At 51.9% G+C, this 17,954-nt stretch overlaps 1 long non-coding RNA gene across 1 annotated transcript; it reads left to right on the plus strand.

Moving 5' to 3' along the window:
• The first annotated feature begins 10,645 nt into the window (after positions 1-10,645).
• LOC115515485 lies at positions 10,646-17,453 on the plus strand. Its single transcript, XR_003969293.1, has 4 exons — positions 10,646-10,984; positions 12,735-12,816; positions 15,210-15,289; positions 15,767-17,453. It is a non-coding gene; the product is annotated as an uncharacterized LOC115515485 (long non-coding RNA).
• The last annotated feature ends 501 nt before the right edge of the window (positions 17,454-17,954 follow it).

Raw genomic sequence — 17,954 nt, forward strand, 5'->3', positions numbered from 1 at the left:
TACCTGTCAGCCGTACCCCAGGCTTACCCATACCATCCTCTGCCCAAAAGCCAAGCAGTCCTCTTCGATCCTAACTTTTCCAACCCACGGCAAGTCCCGTCCACCTTACCTCCAGCCACTTGGCCGCCGCCACCCACGCCCAGGCTGCTCGCCTCTCGCTTGGACAGCCACCCTGCCTCGCTGGGGTCACCTCCTGACCCCTCAGCCTTGGCCTCTAAAATCCGTTCTCCACTCATCGGCACGAGGGTGCCACACCATCTTTCTGAGGCCCCACCCACACCCCACCCGCCTTCTTGGCCTCCACCAGATCCTGTCAGCTATTCAAGCTTTTTAAAGAAACTGAGCACAGCAGCTTTGGCATCAGGCTATGAAGAGATGAACTGAACAGGAGGAGAGCTCAGAGGCACAACCATGCATGAAGGAGAACATGTGCTTGTGACGGAGAGACACCACCAACGGGTGGGGAAAAGACTCATACGTGGTGTTGAGGCAGTTGTGATCCATATGGAAAAAAAGTAAAATTAGATCCCCACCTCAAGCCACACACACACACTCCAGGTGGATTCAAGGCTTACCTGTGAGTAACAAAAGTTTAACACGTTTAGAAGAAACTCCAGGAGAATATTTTTTAAATTAATTAATTCATTTTCTTTTTAAAATCTACATCCAAGTTAGCATCTAGTGCAACAATGACTTCAGGAGTGGATTCCTTAGTGCCCCTGACCCATTTAGCCCATCCCCCCTCCCACACCCCCTCCAGTAACCCTCTGTTTGTTCTCCATATTTATGAGTCTCTTCTGTTTTGTCCCCCTCCCTGTTTTTATATTATTTTTGCTTCCCTTCCCTTATGGTAATCTGTTTTGTGTCTTAAGTTCCTCCTATGAGTGAAGTCCTATGATATTTGTCTTTCTCTGACTGACTAATTTCACTTAGCACAATACCCTCCAGTTCCATCCACGTAGTTGCAAATGGCAAGATTTCATTCTTTTTGACTGCCGAGTAATACTCCATTGTATATATACCACACCTTCTTTATCCATTCATCCCTCAATGGACATTTGGGCTCTTTCCGTACTTTGGCTATTGTGGATAGTGCTGCTATAAACATGGGGGTGCGTGTGTCCCTTCAAAACAGCACACTTGTATATCATGGATAAATGCCTAGTAGTGCAATTGCTGGGTCGTAGGGTAGTTCTAGTTTTAATTTTTTGCAGAACCTCCATACGGTTTTCCAGAGTGGCTGCACCAGCTTGCATTCCCACCAGCAGTACAAAAGAGAACTTCTTTCTTCGCATCCTCGCCAACGTCTGTTGTTGCCTGAGTTGTTAATGTGAGCCATTCTGACAGGTGTGAGGTGGTATCTCATTGTGGTTTTGATTTGTATTTCCCTGATGATGAGTGATGTGGGGCATTTTTTCATGTGTCGGTTGGCCATCTGGATGTCTTCCTTGGAGAAGTGTCTGTTCATGTCTTTTGCCTATTTCTTCACTGGATTATTTGTTTTTTGGGTGTTGAGATTGGTAAGTTCTTCATAGATTTTGGATACTAACCCTTTATCTGATATGTTGTTTGCAAATATCTTCTCCCATTCTGTTGGTTGCCTTTTAGTTTCGCTGATTGTTTCCTTCACCATGAAGAAGTTTTTTTTATCTTGGGGTGCCTGGGTGGCGCAGTTGGTTAACCATCCGACTCTTGATCTTGGCCCAGGTCATGATCTCACAGTTGGTGAGTTTGAGCCCCGCATCAGGCTCTGTGCTGATGGTGCAGAGCCTGCTTGGGATTCTGTCTCTCCCTCTCTCTGTCCCTCCCCTGCTTGTGCGCTCTCTCTCTCTCAAAATAAATAAATAAATTTAATAAAAAGAAAAAAGAAGTGTTTTTATCTTGATGAGATCCCAATAGTTCATTTTTGCTTTTGTTTCCTTTGCCTCTGGAGATGTGTGGAGTAAGAAGTTTCTGCAGCGAAGGTCAAAGAGGTTTTTGCCTGCTTTCTCCTCGAGGATTTTGATGGCTTCTGTCTTACGTTTAGGTCTTTCATCCATTTTGAGTTTATTTTTGTGTCTGGTGTAACAAAGTGGTCCAGGTTCATTCTTCTGCATGTCTCTGTCCAGTTTTCCCAGCACCATTTGCTGGAGACTGTCTTTATTCCATTGAATATTCTTTTTTTTTTTTTTAAATTTTTTTAATCTTTATTTTTACTTTTGAGAGGCAGAGAGACACAGAGAACGAGCAGGGGAAGGGCAGAGAGAGAGGGAGACACAGAATCTGAAGCAGGATCCAGGCTCTGACCTGTCAGCACAGAGCCTGAAACGGGGCTTGAACCCACGAACCGTGAGATCATGACCTGAGCCGAAGTCAGACACTTAACCCACTGAGCCACCCAGGCACCCCTCCATTGGATAGTCTTTCCTGCTTTGTCAAAGATTAGTTGGCCATTCGTTTGTGGGTCCATTTCTGGGTTCTCTATTCTGTTCCGTTGATCTGAGTGTCTGTTTTTGTGCCAGTACCATACTGTCTTGATGATTACAGCTTTGTAATACAGCTTGAAGTCTGGGATTGTGATGCCTCCTGCTTTGGTTTTCTTTTTCAAGATTACTTTGGCTATTCGGGGTCTTTTCCTGTTCCATACAAATTTTAGGATTGTTTGTTCTAGCTCTGTGAAGAATGCTGGTGTTGTTTTGATAGGTATTGCTTTAGGAGAATCTTTTCATGACGTCAGGGGAAATAATTATTTCTTTTTTATTTATTTTTACTTTCTAAATGTTTACTTATTTTGAGAGAGGGGAGGGGCAGAGAGAGAGGGAGAGAGAGAGACTCCCAAGCAGGCTCCGCTCTGTCAGAGCAGAGCCCAAGACAGGGCTGGAACTCACAATCCAGAGATCATGACCTGAGTCGAAATCAGGAGTCACACACTTAACTGACTGAGCCACCCGGGAACCCCCGATTTCTTCTTTTCAATAAATTTTTTGTTAATTAACAACACGCATAAAGAAAAGTGCATGTCATAAGTGTGCGGCGTGATAAAATTTCACAAAATGAACCCAGCTTTGTACCCAGCACTCAGGCCGTGAAAATAGGACACAGCCAGCAACCTGGAAAGTCCCCTCATGCCTCTCGATAAGGAAGACTATCCTGGGTACAAAAAGTATCAGCCATAAAGGAAAATATTAAATGAGTCTGATAACATTTACATTCAAATCTTCAGTTCAACACAAAAACATACCACAACCAACACGATAAGATAGGCCCACAATCTGGGAGGAGATGTTTATAATACATACAACCGACAGGAGATTAGTTTCCAGGACATGTAAATGACTTCTGCAAGTCAGAAAAGACAGACAACCAACCCAGCCGAAGAGTCAGCAAAAGTTGTGAGCAAACGCCTCACAGAAAAAAAAAAAAAGTCCATAAGGCCAACCACAGGAGAAGAGATGCTGTTCCTTACTGATATCAGAGAAATGCAGATTACAACAATAGCAAGATATTCTGTCTCCCCCATCAGATTGGCAAAACTTAAAAGAAAACAAACAAGGGGCGCCTGGGTGGCTCAGTCGGTTAAGCGTCAGACTTGATTTCGGCTCGAGTCATGATCTCACGTTTTGTGAGGTCGAGCCCCATACATCGACTCCCTGCTTGGGATTCTCTCTCTTCCTCTCTCTCTGCCCTTTCCCTACCCATGCGATGCTGTCTCTCAAAATAAATAAATAAGGGGCTCCTGGGTGGCTCAGTTGGTTAAGCATCCCACTGCAGCTCGGGTTATGATCTCGTGGTTTGTGAGTTCGAGCCCCGCGTCAGGCTCTGTGCTGACAGCTCAGAGCCTGGAACCTGCTTCAGATTCTGTGTCTCCCTCTCTCTCTCTCTCTCTGCCTCTCCCCTGCTTGAACACACACATTCTCTCTCTCTCTCTCTCTCTCTCTCAAAAAATAAACATTAAAATAAATAAATAAATAAATAAATAAACTTTAAAAAAAGCAAAAGAAACAAACAAAAAACTGCTGCTACCAAATGTGGACCCCAGCCTCAGACGTGGCTGGAGGAGGAGATCGGGAAGGCCCCCTCCTCTCTTAGCCCCGTGGTCACTACGCTCCTTTGCTACAAAGCATCCGGCAGCCCCCGTGGCTCCTGACCTCTGAGCCCAAGCTCGTAGGGGTCTCCCGTTCAAGGGAACAACTGTTAACTGGCCTCGTAGAGTCTGTGGGCCAAGAATTGGGACAGGGCCCAGAGGGGAGAACTGTATCTGTCTGCCACACCTGGGGCCTCAGCTGGAAGACTTGAAAGCAGAGGCTGGAATCCTGAAAGCCCTTCACTCCTATGAGGTGATTGATCAGCAGAGACCTTGGCCTGGCATTGGCCAGAGCCTCCGAGAGGCCCTGCCAGGGACTTCCTGGCACCGTGGCAATGGGTTCAAAGGTCAGGAGAGACTTGGGGAGAGAGAGGCTGAATCCTTATTATCTTTACGACCTCGCTGTGGAGGCCACACACCATCGCTCCCGCCACAGTTTATTCATCAAGGCAGCCGCAAAGGCCTGCTCGGTTTCATGGAGAAGAGGGACTGACTCCACTTCCCGTGGGCGAGGTTTCAGGCCATGTGGGACTGAAGAGATTTCTGTGGCCACTTTTAGATGGTAGACATAGGAAAACCCTAGTATTTAGAGCCAGGACTGAGTTGGGGCAGAATCACAGCACCCTGAAGGCCTCTCAGGGGAACCAGAGGCAGGGAGGCTGCGAGGAGGCTGCCGCACGAGGCCAGGCCTTTGTGAGGAGTGGCCGCCGGTTAAGAGGAGGGGACAGAACTGCAGGTGAGGCCACTGATCACTTCAGCTCGGTCACCAGTGCCGCAAGTCACTGTCCTCCTTGGGGCTTACCTGTATTACCTACAACATGAATGAGATGAAAACATGAAGGCAGGAGGGCTCCCGTTCTGTTGTGGACCCTTTTTGAGAATCTGGTAGAAGGAATGGAATGCTCCCCTCGGGGGAAGAAAAGTGCACCCAGGCACAGGCATAAAGGGCTAGCCCAGGGGCGCCCGGATGGCTCAGCCGTTGAAGCATCCGACTTCGGATGCACCTGAGTGTCTCAGTCGGTTGAGCGTCTGATTCTTGGTTTGTGGGTTCAAGGCCCGCGTCACACTCTGTACTGTTAGCGTGGAGCCTGCTTGGGATTCTCTCTCTCTTCCCCTATCTTTGCCCCTCCCGTTAGTGCCCGCACACTCTCTCTCTCAAAAATAAGTAAATAAACATTTAAAAAAGAAAAAGAAAGAAAAGAAAATCTCTTCAGCTGAAGACCTCCCCTTGATCTCATTGCCCCTAGTGGGATCACGTGAGCAGTCCACCATCAGGGAGGATGAAGACCGGAGGGTTAGCTCACAGGTTCTCAACCAAGGGCCAGAACTGCAGCTCAACAGGGTGTTTGGAAATGTGGGAGGGACGTTTCAGGTTGTCACAGTGGTCAGTCCTTTAGTGGAGGCGGGGTGGGGCACCGCAGCACATGGAACAATTATACCTGAAGAACGTTCCCCCGGAAAGGCCATGAGCATTTTCAATTCCGAAGCTCTTGTGGTGTCTAGAGTGGAAGCAATGGAACAGAAAGGGCTGGGAATGTGGGCCAGTCGGCCAGCCCAGGGGTGTCTGCGGCCACCCTCCCCTCACAGGCTGCTGCTAGGGGCACGGGTAAGTGCTCAGGCCGGCACACATGCAGACGTTAGCATCTGGAGAGCAGGCCCGCGGCCAAGGCAGAGAGAGAACCAACTGTAGGACCAAGAGGTGATGTGTGCGGGGACACACGTCTCCGCTCATGCTCTCGTTTTCCTTGGAACTTCTTGCCTGGCCCTCAGGGGGCCGCCCAAAGCGTCACCACATCCTGCTGTGTCATGCCACATCCTCCGGTCAGTCCCCAAAGGGACCCTGACTCAGCAGCAGACACAGTGGGGCAGGTAAAAGGAAGTGGGGGAAATGTCACCGTTACCATGTCCTTCCGCCTGGCCCAGTTCCCGGCAGGCAGGGAGTCGCCACTCCCCTCCCCGGGGTGGCGGGGGAGCCCAAACTATGGCTCAGCCAGCGGGCCGGCTTGGTGGCTGCCAGGACCTCTGTCACCTTCGGGATCAGAGGGCTGGCTCTGATCCCTGAGCCAGAGGGAGGAGGTGTCTCCCCAGCCTGAGGGACGGAGAACCAGATCTCACCCTTTGGAGGAGTGGACCCGGCCCCACTCCTGCCTGAGGGTCCCCAGCCCCGGGCGGAGGGCGGGTGCATTGACAAAGTCTGCCCCCTGCTCAGAGCTGGGGCCTAAACAGCTGGGCCCCGTGGACACTGTTTATTTTTTTATTTTATTTTTTTTTTTAACATTTATTTATTTTTGAGACAGAGAGAGACAGAGCATGAGCAGGGGAGGGGCAGAGAGAGAGGGAGACACAGAATCTGAAGCAGGCTCCAGGCCCCGAGCGGTCAGCACAGAGCCTGACGCAGGGCTCGAACTCACGGACCGCGAGATCGTGACCTGAGCCGAAGTCAGACGCTCAACCGACTGAGCCACCCAGGCGCCCCTCCGTGGACACTGTTTAAAGGTAGCAGGTTTTGTTGTTGCTACCCTGATGGTAAAAGCAAATCGTGTTCACAGTTGAAAAGGTTGAAAGGCGCGGGGAAGAAAATAAAAATCCAGCCTCAAGCCCGTCACCCAGGACAACTGCCCTCAGCCTGTCGGTGTATTTCCTTCTAGTTCTTTTTCGGTGCATGTATATGAACTTCATTTATATGTACTATTTTATAACCAGTTCCTTTTTTTTTTTTTCTTTTAAAAATACAGTATGGGCCAGGGGTGCCCGGGTGGCTCCCGTCGGTTAAATGTTTGAGTTCAGCTCAGGTCATGATCACGCGGTTCATGGGTTGGAGCCCCCGCATTGGGCTCTGTGCTGACAGCTCAGAGCCTGGAGCCTGCTTCCAATTCTGTGTCTCCCTCTCTCCCTGCCTGTCCCCTTTTGCACTCTGTCTCTCTCTGTCTCTCTCTCTCTCTCTCAAAAAATAAATAAACATTAAACAAAATTTTTTAAGAAAATAAAATTACAGCATGAGCCATATTGTTGTTTGAAAACACGATACAGACAAAAGGCACAGCCGGCTCGTCCTTCTCCCACTCAGTGCCACCAAAGTTCCCATCCCAGCATTGCCCGTGTGACGTGGGTGGGCACAAAGGAGCTGAGGTCACTGAGGAAGGGCCTTTGGGAAGCCAGAGGTAAGGAGAGTCACAGGCCTCTCCTTGCCAGAACCTGCTTCCAAGCAGGAGATTCCCTGACCTACCTGCCCGGTCCCCAGCCAGCCGGCCACAGGGGGAGTTCCCTCCACGAATGTAAGGGGCCCTTTGTCTGCAGCTCTCGCCACAGACCGTGGGCACCAGGGGCAGCCGTCTGGGGACTTCTGGGCCGCTCTGCAAATCCAAGAGAAATCCATTTTCTCACCCTCCAAGCTTGGCCAAGGTATATCAGTTCCAGTGACTAGAGAGCCAGTTGTCAGGTGGCCTGTTTCCCACAGGGCGGTGTGGGTCACAGGCTGGGCTCTCACAGCTGGACAAGTCCTCAGATAATTCCAGCTGCCTTCTTTCAGAACCTGCCATGTGCGGGGCATTGTGCCAAGCATTTTATAGAATTAGTCCATCCCGTTCTTGTGACATCTCGGCAGGGAGGTATCATTATCCCCATTTAATGGATGAAGAAACTGAGGCTCAGCAAAGTTAAGTCATAGGTCAGCTTCCTCATCGACGGATCAGGCATGTGAGGCCAAGAGAGCAGAGACGGCCTGCCCAGGATGGGCACCACCCTAAAGCAAGCCCTGTCCCCTGGACTGGGCCAGGCTGCCTCTGTCTGAGGGTCCTGGGCAGTTGGCCCCGGACACAGGCCAGGGACTAAGGTTCAAAAGGACACGTCCAGCCAGCAGCCATGTTCTGGGCACTGAACCTCCCCAACACCTGCCCACCGCAGCCCTGCTGACCCAGGGAGCCCAGAAAGTCCAAATTTTACAAGGCCAACCCAAGCACCCTGGGATTTCACATTCTGCACTTGGTGGCAGATAGACCCGGAATGCTTTCTTCCACCGGGCACGGGGACACGAGGACATACACCAACTGTCCGCACCAACTGTCCCGTCACAGGTGACAGCTTCTGGGTGAGCAGGGGGAAGACCAGCGCTCCGGACCCACTTCTCCCCACCAGCGTCCAGCGTGACCTTGGCCGGGTCTCACTCCCTCTCTGAGCCTCGGTTTCCTCATCTGAGGCATCCTAACCCCGTGATTGTCACAGGGCAGGCGAGGTGAAGACAGTTCTTCGGCTCCTCCCTCAGGGACGACCCTTCCGCCAGCGGAGAGCCGCTACGTTTTCATTCCGCGTGCGGGCTCCGGTGGGTTAGCGGTGACCGGAACACGGTAGAGAGAAGGATCCCACGGCCTTGTGGCGACGGATTAGCTGGGTCTGCCACGAGCGAGGACACAGACGCAGGGGGCGGGTGTGCTGTGTGTTTGCCGTACCTGTGATCCCCCAAGTGTCCCAAGTGAACCCTCAAGGAGTTCCCCGAACGCGCCCCACGGGTGACGTGCCCCAGTAACCCCATTTCTGTGCAGATGGACTCCTTGGAGAGATTACGCAGCTCTTGAGAGGGGATTTTGCCTTGGTGCGTGTTTCTCGTAGCCACTTCCTGTCCCAGATAACTGGTTCTCCAGTACCTGCACCGGGGTGTATCCGTGAAGTCACGCTCCCTTTGATCTCTTCGATGCTGGGGACTCCTGTCATGGAGAACAGGGCTTTCGGGTCGCCTCCTTTCCTGGCAGTGCCCCTGCTTCTAAATGCCCCCATTACCACTTCAGCTCAGGTCACGATCTCGCAGTCCGTGAGTTCGAGCCCCATGTCGGGCTCTGTGCTGACAGCTCAGAGCCTGGAGCCTGTTTCAGATTCCGTGTCTCCCTCTCTCTCTGACCCTCCCCCATTCATGCTCTGTCTCTCTCTGTCTCAAAAATAAATAAACGTTAAAAAAAAATAAATAAATGCCCCCATTACCAAATCTCGCCGTCCCCCCATGACCCATTCAGGGCCGACACGCAAATTTGGGCCTGGTTTCTGTGGCTCACGTGGTCTCTCCAGTGCCGGAGCTCCAGACATGGCTGGTGGCTGGGACGTGGCTGGTGACGGGGGGATGGCCTGACCTATCTCAAATCAGTCCAGCCGGTGAGCGTCTGGACCGGCTTCCGTCCACCTTTGTCACCGTTTGCAGGTCTCTGCCTCCTGGGGCAGTCTTGTTTGGCTCCGATAGGTGACTCCGCTCCACCCTGTTTCCCAAGCCTTCTGGGTCAGAGGGCTCCCCACCCGGTGCTGGGCACCAAAGGGAAAGTCCTGTGCTGGTCAGTGGCTCTAAATTGCAGAGGACGCCTCTGAGTGTCGGAGAGCATTTTGCAGAGCGTAGGAATCTCACCTCCCCGCAGCGCGCACCGTCCCGCAACTCGTCCGGGAACGGGTGCTTAGTTTGCACTGAGACGCCCCCAGAGATGGGGAGCTCATTGGAAAGGATTGGAAATTCTAAAGCATCTTCTCTTTCTTCTTTGTGCCTTTATGTAGATTCAGGTTTTCTACCACGATGAATGAAACCATTCATTCACCAAATATTAATATTTTATTTATTTTTGAGAGAGAGAGAGAGCCAGTGGGGGAGGGGCAGAGAGAGAGAGAAAGAGAGGGAGACACAGAATCCGAAGCAGGCTCCAGGCTCTTGAGCTGTCAGCACAGAGCCCGATGTGGGGCTCGAACCCACTAGCGGTGAGATCATGACCTGAGCCGAAGTCAGACGCTCAACCGACTGAGCCACCCAGGCGTCCCTCATTCACCAAGTATTTATGGAGGGCCTACTGTGTGCCAGGCACTGTTGTAGCCCCTGGGGATAAGCAGTGAACAAAACAGACAAAGCCCCCGCCCACATAGAGCTGACAATCTAGTGAGGGAAGAAAGGCAATACATCAACCCGTAAGGAGAATATAGAGTATGTCCAGTGATGAAAAGTGCATTGGAGAAAAATGAAGCAAGGAGAGGGGGATGGGAGCACGCATTTGCATGTCAACATACTGTAGGCAGTGAAGGCAATGGTCGAGCAAAGTCCTGAGAGAGATGCGCATTGTGCAAGAGAAGTCCAGCTGGAATGGCCAGTGCAAAGGCCCTGGGGTGGGAGTGCTGTTGGAGGGACCGAGAAGTAGCAGGGAGGCCAGTGCCCTGAAGCCAAACGAGCCAGGTGGAGAACTGGGAGATGGGACCTCAGGAAGGCACAGGGATGTCTTTGGTGACGCAAGAAGCCAACTTTTTTAAATAGGAAAGGGTTGGTGGGGTTCTCATAGAAGCTCAAACCCAGATGAAAAGAATGCCCTGATCCAATCCCGGCGAGCCAAGTGAAGACCACACTGGGAGCCGCACGATGGGACCAGCATTTCTGGAAGTCACATGGTGCCTGGCCCATCATCACCTAGAGCCGAAGAGATGGGGCAACTTGGTTTTACAAGCAATTGTATTGATGTAGGGAAAATGGAAAGCAAATGACTATGTGATTTGGTAAGAGGCTTCACAGAAAGGGCTGGGCTTCGATGGGCCCAGCTGGGGGGAGGGAGAAGGTATCAGTGTTCTCAGGCCTGGGTCTGAGGAAGGGGGCACAGGTGGGCGTGGAATGGTACCCCCCGCCCACCCCCCCCCCCCCCCCCCAAGCCGGCTGCCTCGGGCCTGTGAGTGCCTCTCAAGGGAGAGTTTTTGGCAGAGGGTGGGAGTGTCCAGACACGGAGAGGACCCAGGCATTCGTTATGTGAACCTCAGAGTGAGTCAGCCCCAGCAGCCTGACTGTCCTGATCCTTGGGAACCGAATCCCCAGCCTGGGACAGCCGTTGAGGGGGACTCCAGTGGCTCATCGTCTTCATCAGCAAGCTGTTCGTGCCTGTCGCCAGCAAGCCGTGAAGCTCAGACCTGCTCCGTGACCTGGTACCTAAGCGTGGGGTGGGGGGGGAAGCTTCCTCTGGGCCTACCTGAGCGCCCTCTCTCCTGGACTGGGAGCTGCGGGGAACAAGGTCGGGCCGGGACAGGGAGAGAACAAACACGCAGCGGCAGGAGGCGGGGGGGGGGGGGGGGGGGTTGGGATGTGAGGCAAGTCAGGGCAAGAGGAGGGGGAAGCGGAAGGCCACCAGGAGGTGACAGCCACAGAGTCTGCGTCTTATCTTGGGCACTGCCTGGGCCCTGCCCGGCCCCAGCCCAGCAGAGCCGGCCGGGGACTCTAAGGCACATTTAGAACTCTCAATCCGTTCCTTCGCCAGGACCTGACAAAGTGTCATTGTTACAGTCACGGACATAGATCGTTTTCTTCCAAATGGTATTTTTGGCATCTGTGTGTGTGTTCATTCGCTCTGATACCGAGAGAGGGGAGGCAGGGTCACATAACAGGCTCGGTGCGCAGAACTTCAGGGGGATGGTCCCTTGGGAGTCTAGGTCCCATCAGGGACTGTGACCCCCACATTCCCCTTTTGCCCTCTGCTCCAGACCCCCGTATATCCTGCTTCACCCAGCCAAGCAGGGCCTGGCCAAGGTGAGCAATTATGCCCAGGATCTGATGGCAAAGAGCTTAGGAAGCCCCCTGCGCCAGCCACCAGCCCTTAGAGTGGTCACTGGGGTCAGCCTGACACGGGTTCAAACTTCTGACTCCACACTTTCTGTACACGTGACCTGGAGCAAGTGATTTAATCCCTCCAAGGCCGAATGTTCTCATCTCTAAAATGGGTAGTGCCTTCTTGATGGGGTTTTTGGAGGGTTACGTAAGACTTTGTCCAGCATGTAGCACAGGGCCAGCACATAGCAAGTACTCAGTACACGTTGGCCATTATGATTATTTTCATCATCATTACTGTCGGCCTGACCACCTTACAATCTCCTTTTGACACGGGATTTCACTGCCCGAGTTTGCATTTGTGTTTATGATTGTATTGGCATCCAGCAGTCCTTTTTAATTGCTGCTGGCTAACAAGAAAAGAACAGAGGCGGATTTAATGCGTCAATGATGCGTTGAAGCCAAGTGAGGGCCAAATGATGTAAGAGCCCGCTGTGTAAACAGAACCACTGCAGTAATTCAAATAGAGAAAAGTAGTGGGAGAACTGAGTCACGCCCAGCACAAGGCGGCGTCCCGTAGGCATGTCACAGCCGCGAGGAGGCCCGCTCTCATTGGTCCGTCCCACGTCCCTGCAAGCGGCCATTGGTTTCGGCCCAACGACATCATCCTTCCCTTTATTTTTTTTATTTATTTATTTATTTTTTTAAATTTTTTTTTCAGCGTTTTTTATTTATTTTTGGGACAGAGAGAGACAGAGCATGAACGGGGGGAGGGGCAGAGAGAGAGGGAGACACAGAATCGGAAACAGGCTCCAGGCTCTGAGCCGTCAGCACAGAGCCCGACGCGGGGCTCGAACTCACGGACCGCGAGATCGTGACCTGGCTGAAGTCGGACGCTTAACCGACTGCGCCACCCAGGCGCCCCATCCTTCCCTTTAGACTGATGTTCATTCTGAACTGTATTGGGTTTGTAGACTTGTTTATGTTTATCATGTGAATTTCTCCAGAGCGTATATCGCTAGATAGAAAACAAATTGTATATGCTACCATATTTGATTTAAAAAAAAAAAAAAAGAGTACAAGCATACATATGGAGAGAGCAATAAATGTGTATGTATTTTTTTTTTTTTTCAGGAAGAAAACACTGGAAGGATAAATCGGGTCTAGTCAAAATTGGTACTCGGGTGTGGAGGGGGACTACACAGTAGGGGCAGAGGTAGGGTTGCTTATGTGTATTTTCTATACAGTCTTGACTTTGAATCATTTCGGATTGACTGGTTGCATAAGAACTGGGAAAAGGGGGGGTGCCTGGGTGGCTCAGTCGGTTTAAGCGCTGGACTTTGGCTCACATCAGGACCTCACAGCTCGTGGGTTCGAGCCCCATGTCAGGCTCTGTGCGGATGGCTCGGAACCTGGAGCCTGCCTGGGATTCTGTGTCTCACTCTCCCTCTGCCCCTCCCTCACTTATTCTCTCTCTCTCTCTCCCCACTTCCCCCACCCCAAAAAAAGAACTGGAAAAAGGAATGTGTACCTAATATAACAAAAATAATTTATCTCAGTCACCACTGGGGAGGCTGCAGGAGGGTCTGTCCCAGGAAGGCAATGTGCAAGGGCTCAGATCGGAGGCGCGATGTCGGTGATAAAGATCCCCGTTGCTTCCCAAGAGAACGATCTTCCTAGAATCCTATCTGGAAGTATTTCTTCTCTCTCAATGACTCGCAGGTCAGGAAGATCAGCCCCGGCAGGACTCTGATGAGAAAGCCTAGAAAGCACGATGCTGCGGCCGGTGCGGGGACATGGTCTCTGAGGGGCAGCTAGCGGTCTGGCCCCCATGTGGCCAGATTGCCAGGTGCCCCCTGGAGAGCAGTGCCCGCTAGTGTGCCTGAAACGGCCTCTACAGCCCCCAGCCCCCCAGCAGGCATCAGGGTGTGGAGTGGCACCTGCCAGCAAGGCCTGCCGGCCTCCCTCAGCTGGTCCATTCGCCCCAGTGGGCTGCCCACATATTCTGCGGTCCAGAAGCACTGCCTCACTATCCGCTGATCTCTGGCCTTGGAGGCAAGAGGTCAAAGGAGTAGGTGGCTTGTAAAATGGGTACAAGGCACCTTGTGAGCCACCCGGGGACCAGACCACACCAAAGGCTGCTTTGAGCACAGACAGCAGTGTGAGGAGGCTAGCAGCTCTCCTGGCTAGGGGAGGAAAAGGTCATCTGTCAGCTCCCAAAGAAGAGCTGGGGTGAGGGCAGAGATTTCATCCCCAAAAGCCTGGTTTGAGGCCCATGTGGAAGCATCAGGAAAGCATTCCTGGGGCGCCTGGTGGCTCAGGCGGTTTAGCATCCGACTTCGGCTCAGGTCATGATCTCATGGTTTGTGAGTTCGAGCCCCGCGTCGGGCTCTGTGCTGACAGCTCAGAGCCTGGAGCCTGTTTCAGATTCTGTGTCTCCCTCTCTCTCTGCCCTTCCCCCACTCGCGCTCTGTCCCTCTCTGTCTCAAAAATAAATAAACATTGGAAAAGCATTCCTGCCTCGGAAGGAAAAAGGAGGCCACTTAATCCCAGCAGCCAGTGCATCTGGCCAGATGCTGTGCAGAGCACTCTGCAGGCGTCACCTGATGAGCTGGGTAGATTTTTGTCCCATTTCACAGATGAGGACACTGGGGACCCAGAAGGTTGCGTAATTTGCCCGGGGGGGCGTTCAGAGCAGGATTTGGACTGGTAATCAGCACACTTGGAAGGTCTCCTGCAATGTTTGTGTGTAGGGGGGAGGGCAGCTCAGTAGCGGTACACACATTCCAGAAAGAGCCACAGGTACTACGGGCAGGATACAGGCAAACGGGCCTCGTCCAAGAAAGAGTCAAATGTGAATCACAGCTGAGCAGCCCGCACCACCACGCTCGAGGGAACCAGCGTCTGATTCAGCCATGGTTCACCCTCTTCTAGAGGCAGATAGCTGAGTGGTTTAAGTGTGCGGGCTTTCCGTTACGGGTCCCCAGGTTCAAATCCTGGGTCTCCCTCTTTTTCACTGTGACTCCCAGCAAGCTGTCTAGGCCTGTTTCCTAACCTGTAAAATGGGGATAATAATAGCCTGCCTCAGGGTCGTTCTGAGAAGTAAATGAAGCAATTAGCATAAAGCACTTAGAGAATCAGCAAATGAGTGCTCTGTAACTTTCCAGTGTTAACCCAAAGAAACTTTTCTTTTTTTTCATAATTTTTTAAAAATATCTTTTTTAAAAAAAAATGTTTATTTTTGAGACAGAGACAAAGCATGAGCAGGGGAGGGGCAGAGAGAGAGGGAGACACAGAATCCGAAGCAGGCTCCAGGCTCCGAGCTTTCAGCACAGAGCCCGACGCGGGGCTCGAACACAGGAACTGCGAGATCATGACCTGAGCCGATGTCAGACCCGTAACCAACTGAGCCACCCAGGCGCCCTTTCCCAAAGAAACTCTTGTTGCCAAGTCACCTGCTAGGATGCCCACGTAGGTATGGTTTAGGAAGCGGTACCTGAACCCACCCAAGTAGGTGGGCAGTGGGACCCCAGGCCTAACAACCCTGGCCAACCTGCCTAAGTGCTGGTTTCTCAAGGTGATGAGTGACAGACACCCCGTCTTTCCCAGGCTTGCACCGGAGCCCACAAACCCGCTTACTGAGTTACGAGAGTCGCTCAAATTCCCCAAGGCAGTCCCCGACCTCACAGGTAACGTGGGAGGGTCACGGACAGTGCCTCCTGGGCTGGGCTGTTGTGGGGCTCCCCCTCTGAACCCCTATGTGGCTTCTCTCCCCACCATAGAGAACCTTTCAAAAGGGTAAATTAGCAAAATTCTCCAAAATCTGTCCCGTGCTCTGAGAATTCAATTCAATACCCTGACTAGCCCACCACCGGGCTCCATGACCCAGCCTGGCCTCCCCTCCCTTCTCATCTCTTCTACTCTGCTCCCACTGCACCAAGAAGTGTCTGCTTTCCAAGCGCACGAGCTCATGTCCAGGCCTGTCACCTCCTGGTTTCCTTGGCCTGGGACGCCCTCTCTCCAGATCTCTACATCACTGTGTCTTTCTTGAGCCTCGACTCAAATATCACCTCCTCCAAGAAGCCTTCCCTGACTACCCCAGGGACAGCAGACCACCCCCTCCCCCAGGCACTACCGCATTACCCTTTTCATTACTTGTGTTCCAGAGTTTATGCTGCTCTGAACTTCTCTTGTAAGTGCTTACTTACCTGCTGTCTGCCTCCCTCACCACAACTGGAGCCCTGGAGGAGGTCCTGCATCCAGCACGTCCACAGTCACCATCTGAGGGATAACTGAATGAAACGCCTGGTGCACAATCAACCCTCCACACACAGGTCTTTACAGTCCCAAGAAGTTATCCCCACCCCAAGCCCTCTCCTCGCTCCCTGGCCTCTCTCACAGCCTCTTGAGAACCTTGCTTGGAGGTCTCCGTCAGCTAAAAAGTCTCTCAAACTGTCAGCCAGAGGCCCCTCATTGTTTGCTCCCCACGGCTCTCCCTCCTGGGCATCTCCAGCACCTTACCCGGCCAAATGCATCCCCTCGGGCATGAGCCCTGGTGCCTTTCATGTGCAGCCGCCCCCATAACAGCTCTCGGCTCCCCCGGGTGTACCGTGTGCCCCAGGGAGGGATAGCACCCACCCTCCTGCAGGTATTAACTGACTTTTTCTGGAGCCAGTGTTTGCTTTAGGGATTAAAGTTAGTGGAGGAGCCTCATCTGCTGCCTTCCTGGCAGCCAGCGCTAAGTTTGTTATTTTATTTCCCAAGCCCCTGATAATACGGTTCCAGACATGTTGGTTTGAGAACATCGTCCAACGGAAAAACCAGTGCCTCCTCTGAGCCAGGGGACAAGCTCTAGCTGACTTCACGCCGGCTCTCCCTCCTTCCTTAGGCCAACCTTGAGGCCCGCGATTGTTTTCTCCTTTTTCTCTGTTTTCTTCTCAAGAGCTGCATTGCTCTTAAGTACCCCCCAGTTTATCTGGTACAGTCAAGGAACGGGCTACTGCACAGTAGTCAGTTTTCCAAAATAATGCCTTTCAAGCCCTGAAACTTTAAACAATGAAATACATTTTAGAAGCAGATTAATTGACATATGATTGGCACACGATAAACTGCACGTATTTAAAGTGTACAACTTGATCCATTTTGACGTCTGGGTACACCCATGAAACCATCAACGCGATCAAGGTAGTGAACAGATCTGTCCATCACTCCCAAACTCCCTCTCGCCCCTCCCTGCCCCTCTTCCCCAAGCAGCTACCGATCTGCTTTCTAAACACACATTGAACGCAAAGCTGTCTCCCCCACCCCACTTCCCCACCTTAGCAAACAGTGCGATCGAGATTGTTGCTTTCCCTGCTTGGCGTTATCACTAAAGTTCCTGAAAGCGACGGTGCAGAAATACCCGGGACTGCTCGTCCTGAGCACGAAACGACCCCATTGATGCATTCCACGCCGGACGGTTCGGGGTTTGGCAGTTTTCTCCCTTGCTGCCTGCTGTCTCCGGGTGTAATACCCACGGACAAGTCCCGCTGCCTTGCCCCTGGAACACCAGCCAGCTCCCGTGCCAGCTCGTTCCTAGCTCTGGATAGGTGGCTCTCTGCTGGGGGGTGACTCTGCCCCTCAGGTGACCTTGGGCCAGGTCTGGGGATGCTTTTTGGGTTGTCATGATGGGGTGGTGGTGCTCCTGGCACCTAGTGTTTAGAGACCAGGGATATTGCCAAACATCCTACAATACACAGGACAGTCCCTGCAAAAAAAGGAACGATCCGGTGGCCCCAGGTGGAAATAGTGCTGAGGTTGACAAACCCGATTCTGGATGACAAACTAATTGGAAAATTCAACAAGTCATGAAAATTGTTTGTTGGTGTTTTTTTTTTTTTCAAATTTTTATTTAAAAAAATTTTTTTAACTTTTTAAAAAAATGTGTATTCATTTTTGAGAGAGGTGGGGAGGGGCAGAGAGAGAGGGAAACACAGAATCTGAAGCAGGCTCCAGGCTCTGAGCTGTCAGCACCGAGCCCAACTTGGGGCTCGAACTCATGAACTGTGAGATTACACCCTGAACCGAAGTTGGACAATTAACGGGGCCACCCCAACAAAAACAAACTTTTTTGTTTTTTCAAGAGAGTGCATGGGGGAGAGGGGCAGAGGGAGAGAGAGAGAGAGAGAGAGAGAGAGAGAGAGGAGAGAGAATCACAAGCAGGCTCAGCACCGAGCCTGACTCGGGGGTTTGATCCCATGATCCTGGGATCACGACCCGAGCCAAAATCAAAAAGTCGGATGCCCAACCAACTGAGCCACCTAGGCTCCCTCAAACATTTACTTAATTTCTAGTTAGTTAATTGATTGTTTTATT

This window comes from Lynx canadensis, chromosome B3 (genome assembly GCF_007474595.2).
Source record: "Lynx canadensis isolate LIC74 chromosome B3, mLynCan4.pri.v2, whole genome shotgun sequence".
NCBI lineage: Eukaryota > Metazoa > Chordata > Mammalia > Carnivora > Felidae > Lynx > Lynx canadensis.